Source organism: Stegastes partitus, unplaced genomic scaffold (assembly GCF_000690725.1).
Source record: "Stegastes partitus isolate 25-593 unplaced genomic scaffold, Stegastes_partitus-1.0.2 Scaffold108, whole genome shotgun sequence".
NCBI classification, from domain to species: Eukaryota; Metazoa; Chordata; class Actinopteri; family Pomacentridae; genus Stegastes; species Stegastes partitus.
Genome location: NW_007577839.1, coordinates 784,212 through 790,211, shown reverse-complemented (window position 1 = coordinate 790,211; position 6,000 = coordinate 784,212). Strand labels below are relative to the sequence as shown.

The 6,000-nt window shown below is 43.8% G+C and overlaps 1 protein-coding gene across 2 annotated transcripts in view; it reads left to right on the top strand.

Moving 5' to 3' along the window:
• The first annotated feature begins 745 nt into the window (after positions 1 to 745).
• Positions 746 to 6,000, top strand: part of LOC103354463 (zinc finger and BTB domain-containing protein 46) — a 64,598-nt gene continuing 59,343 nt past the window's right edge. For both annotated transcript variants that reach the window (XM_008277844.1, XM_008277843.1), the window contains exon 1: positions 746 to 1,061. The gene's annotated coding sequence lies outside the window, so the exon portion shown is untranslated. The remainder of the gene's footprint in view (positions 1,062 to 6,000) is intronic.

The window sequence follows — 6,000 nt, the reverse complement described above, 5'->3', positions numbered from 1 at the left end:
TATGTTTGATATTTACCACCTCATGATAATTCCCCTCCAAAAAACTTCCAAAAAAAATATAAAAAAAAAAAAAAAGATATTTACCACCTCATGATAATTCCCCTCCAAAAAACTTCCAAAAAAAAACACGTATTGAGAAAAATCCATCCTTTGCAAAAACAAAAAAAAGGGTAGAGGTCAGACTGAGGTGGAATTACCCCAGACTTTTTGCAAAAAAACTGCCTTGCAGGCTGCACATCACATGGCTGATGATAGGTGTTTTCCAGCCAAACAGTGTCAAACTGAATTTTTTTTTTTTTTTTAATGTGACTGACTGGTGTTTTCTTGTTGTTGCCACAAGAGGGGGTAAGTTACAGTAATCCCCTGGTCATTATTAAGCCCTATGGCAACAGACGCACAAGACAGAAGCCCCACAGACTCATGACAACCCCACTGCTGACATCATAAAGAAGAATTGCATTATTACTATTGTAATATTATTATGAATAATAATATTAATAACAATATTATTATTAATAATAATTGATATGTTTTGGGTGTTTCTGATAAGAGTGGGACTCATCTTAGATCAAATGGATATAAGCACCGTGTGTGTTCATGTTGTCTCATTTCCTGACTCTGCCCAGAAAAGAGAGAGAGAGAGAGAGAGAGAGAGAGAGAGAGAGAGGAGATACGGGGACACGGAGACAGAGAGAGAGAGTGAGTGTGTAGGGGGGGAGAATGAGATAGAGAGAGACGGTGAGAGAGGAAGAGAGAGAGAGAGAGAGATAGACATGCACAGAGGAGGAGGAGGAGGGGGAGGCTCCTGATACCAAGACACGGAAAAGCAGGGGAGGGAAAGAGAGAAAGAAAAAAAAGAAAAAGGGGGCTGGTGGAGGAAGAGGAGCGGGGAGTTTGGAGAAAAAAAACGGGGAATAACACTTTACAGAAAGCACACAGAGGAGAGGAAGGACAGTACCCGGCGCTTTGGACGTCCCCTCCTTTCTTCTCTCAGGCTGTCACAGCGGATTGGACTCCGAAGGACCGACACCGCGTCCAGCCCAGACCCCATGGGGTAACAGGTATGTCTGACTTCCTCATATTACTAGTTAAAGCCTTTCCAGCGTGCGTTCAAGCCCCGCTTTCCTCCACCTCCTGCTAACAGGTTTGCGCTTTTTTTCTCATTCAAGACGCGACGCAATATCGCAACATAATTTCCACGGCTTTGTACCATGTCAACAATTAGTTTTTTTTTTCTGCCTCACGGAGCGTCCACAGCTGATAGTTTGGTGGGCGCGCAGGTTGTGAGACATGACACAATGCAACTCTTCGCAATCGCGGTAGTGTTTCTCGGGAAAGCTACTAATATGAAGGCCTGTCTGTCTGTCTTCTGGCTTTTTTAAAAAAATATATATATAAATATTCCGATCCATTGGCATCATGTTAGCCACGGCATGAGTGTATTTTGACAGCAACATACCCGACCGAGTGAGCAGGCGACAGTCTGAAAGTACGCCTACCTGTTCCATACGTGACAGCCAGCTGTCTATTGCGCTTGTTGATATTTGGAGAAGCTGTCATTCTTTGCCGGGATACGCACATTGCACATTCCACACGTTATGTAGCGGATTGTGGAACACAAGACAGACAGATAAATAAATAAATAAAACATATCTACTTTTATGATTTGTCTGAACATGTGTTGTAACAAATGCTTTTTGAGAAATACTTTTTAAATGATACGTTAACAGAGCGCAGGGAGAAAATCCAGTGTGCGTAATTGTCTCCAAAACAAATCCAGTGTGCGTAAATTAAAAAAAATATTTACTGAATGAATGACATCCACGAATTTGTGTACTTTTGGAAATCGCTCCTCAGGTGAATGTGACACTCGCAGACACATGCATGGCTCTCTGCTGGGTTTCCTATCAGCTGATCGAGTTTGATGAAACCGCGGATTCTGGTGAAATTCGCAAAGTTTTGAACAGCGTGACAGCGTATTGCCACACTGGCTGGGGAAGGGAAGGGAAGGTGGCGTGGTGGTGGTGTTAGGGAGGGAGGGGGGGGGGAGAAGAAATTGTCATGCACACATATCGTGCCACAGAAAATACGGGGTGATGCTCCGTGCAGCCGTCTGGAGGGGATTCAAAATGAAAGCGCACAGAGAGACTGGAAGACAAGGGCTTAAACCCTCCTCCTTCTCCCCTCGATTAACCTCCAAAAGGGGGATTTCTCCAGCTGGAAATTTCTGCTGCGTCAACACCCAACCCTTGAGTACCAGACAAGACAGAGAGAGAGAGGTGGTGGTGGTGGTGAGGGGGGGATTTTGTTTGCAGATGGTGCTCTCGGGTATTTTTTTTTTTATTTTTTATTTTTTTACATTGTTGATCATCTGATCCGTGTAGAGAGTTAAAAAGAGTGGCGTCAAGTGTGTTTTTTTCTGTTTATTGGCGACTGGAGCTGAAAGCGTCTCTCCCTCGCTGCTGCTGCTTCTCAGTCTGTCTCCTGTGCTGTGTGGATGTGTCTGCTGTCTGTGTCTGCCCTCTCAAACCGGTCAGTTCCGTCTCTTCCTCCATTTTCTGCCATGCTTACCATGTGAGAGAGGTGGGGGGAGGACAACCCCACTTCATTCACGCTCTGTGCGAGGACGCCAATGTGCGCCTGGCTGTTGCACCTCCAGTAGCTGCAGCCAGGTGAGTGCTAATGATGTGTGCCAGTGACAGACATCTTTACCTGTGTCACTCTTCATTTAGTCATTAGCCCGTTCTGCACTGAGGGGGGGTTCCAAACTTTTATTTACTAATGTGAGGCAAACTTAGGAGAGTCTTTTGTTACATCTTGTGTGTGTCATGGGTTTATGTGTATTGTGTGAATCCAATCCTACACTACAGTAGCAGAAGGATGGCAACACATGACTGGTAACACTGAAGCAAATCAAACTATGCTTTGCAGGAAATCCTCAGACACCTTCAGTCATATATATCTATATAGATATGTGACACACACACACACAGACCTAACAACTTCACATTTTTCCAAGTTTGAAGTGCGCCTTCCTGGCTCACGGCTGCAACTACTTACAACCCGTTAGATCTAGGCCTTTTCCTCTGTTTGACAGCGACTAACTGGATCTGTGGGATTAAGAGACCATCAAGCCATTTTTCCAAATTGTCTTAGGCCTCCCTGGATTTGTCTGGTTGTTTTGTCCTTCCAACTGCTGAGTTAAGGTTTGGCTCTTGATATGATAAACCCTCCAAAGTCTTTTATTCAGTAATACAATTACTGCACCGCATGTCTGTGTGCGTCTGTGCATGCACATGTGTCCGTTTCGACACATTTTGAGTGAGGAGGAGAAAGCTCCGACAATTAAAACGAATGAACTTGCCATCCACGCTGTCACCTAAGCATCTTCCAGAATGCTTTGTGTTTCCTAGGTTTGCCCCCCTCTTTGCTTTTCCACTGAGGTTGCTTCCCTAAGGTGGGGCTGTGTGGTGTAATCATTGCAAGAACACTGGACTTGAGTGTGTGTGCATGTGTGTGTGTGTGTGTGTGTGCACCTCCATCTGTGTGTTCCACGGGGAAAATATAATACAGACCAAGACAACAGCTACAAGGATGAGTGGAGGAGGAGTGTAGGCGAGATCGGCCAAAAGATGGAAAAAATATTAGCAGCGCGTGTGCTTGTGGGATTGCAAAGCAGGATTTCAAGCACTTTCCACTTGCACTATCTCTCATGAATGGGCCTTTTGAAGTTGATTAAACAAGATAAGTGAGTTAAATTTACTTTCCTGTCTTTTCCCTACATGAAGTCGATGTTTGTAGAAGGTGGCTACGCCGTTTGGACATTTGTGGGGAAACAGCGAAGGTGTGGCGGGGTGTGAAAAGAGGGTGAGAAAATGAGTCGGAGGAGGAGGAGGCTTGGTTTGGGTGGCTGTCAGGTTCGAAGCTCGACACTTTGGCTCTTTGCTGTTTGTGTGTGTGTTTGTGAGCCTGCAGTTGTGTAGGTGGTGCTCAGTGCTCCCGCGCAAGTTGTGGGCTGAACTGTGTGGTAGCAGGTTAGTCGGCTTTAGCTGTGCGAACCCCGGGGATGTAACATAGCACACCAACACAACAATATGCATGTGTGTGTTTATGTAGACAACATGACCGCGCTCTCTACTGTATCTAATTTAATGCAAAATTTCCAGAAACAGAGAGGGCAAATCCTCCATAAAGACACATTTGTTCCCCGTTAGCCACCTTGTGCTCCATTCATCTCTCCGTCTCGGTCTCCCTCTGCCAGTTTTCTCATCCCGATCGCCCCTCGGAGCTCACTTGTTAATGGGAACACCTGTTTGGCTAACAAACTGCAAAATGAACCATTTACACTCGTGTACATATCTTACACGACACCTCGGATCTCTCTGGAGTTTTCTGACAACTCAGTTTTCTATCTGTTACATATCATTCTCACATCTATTTCATTTCGAGACACGTATTAACCCCTCAGCTCTGAAGTTCCATCCCCCATCCCCTAATAACTCCCAAGGCCCTTTAGCTTAGCTGCTTCTATAGCTCATTGTGTGGCGCTGAATACAGGTGTTCCTAATCCCTGCGGGGTTACGCGGATGCTGTGGGGGATGTGTGTGTAACAGCTGGCTTCCCTATCCACCTATCTACCATGCTCATCCTCCCCCCCCCCAGCAGAGAAAACAGGTGAGTTTAAGCCATCCTCACCCCCAGACCACACACACAAAGAGAACTGCTCTCCACCACCTCACTTTTCTTTTCACGTAGATGTTAATATTTCATAGCTGTGTGTGTGTGTGTGCGTGTTCACGCATGTATCCACCTACGATTGGATGTCAATGAAAACAATAATCTCCCTTGTTCTTTCCTTTTGTTCTCTTGTCCCTGAATTTCAAATTGGAGGGTAATTTGCAGTTTTAATCGACACGTAAGAATCAGAAGTCCAGAGTTAAAAAAAATAAAAAATAAAAAAATTATAATTTGACTGTTGTTAAAATTAAATGCAAGTCCCTTTTTTAGTGAGACATTTTCTGACCGGTTGTTTGATATCGCAAAACTCCTTATGGGTCACACATTCCTGAGAAAGCAGATGAAGGATTTCACTTTGTGTGCTTTCACCAGGGTGTGTTTTTCTTTTATTTAGGAATGCAGAGCAGACTGGCTCTTTCCAACCATCAGCACACAATGCTTATCTGCATCATGGGTAATTTTCTGGAATTTACAGCATCTTTTTTTTTTTTTTTAACATCAGTTATCAATTGCATCAATGCCCACAGTCCGGCCCAGCCTTGAAAACTAATCAGCCCTCCACCCCCCCTTCTTTTTTTGTTCCTGCTAAACACATTCCTAATTGTTGGTTTTAATATTCTGTATGATTTCACTTGTTCTGATGCTGTCAAAACAAATTGCAATAAGTGAAGTGTTGATGGGGCTTGTTTTACACGTCAGGTAATGCAAGCCCGCTAGATAACATGCACATATTATATTTTCAATTAGCCTTCTGTCTGTTGTTAATGAAAAAAAAAAATACAAAGGAAGACATAAATTATATATATTATGTTATCCCTTCAGCTCCCTTTCTGATGCTATATGCGTGAAGCAGTCACTAACGGCGTCCTTCATCTTTTTAAACCTTTAATTAAGCTTTAAATCAACTTCGGTTTTTATGACTTTCTAACTGAAACCCTTCAATGTCTGCAGGAGCCGTGAAGAAAGGTCAGTGTTAAAGTTAAAAAAATCTTGTATCACATTGATGTGCGCAAGACCACCTTCTGAAACCCGAGTCACTGATAACACCGCTCTCTAGTAATGAGCTGACAAGGGACTGATTATTGTTGTTAACATGATTTGTATTCTTTTACAAGAACATTTCATCTTCCCAAACACCTTCGTACTTATTCCCAAATTATTCACTTATTTGTAAATGTTTCGCAAGTTGTTTCGCTTGTCCTTGGATGGTTCCAGTTGTCACTTTATTTGGCTCGCTGTTGTCGACGTGCTGGTTGGGAATCC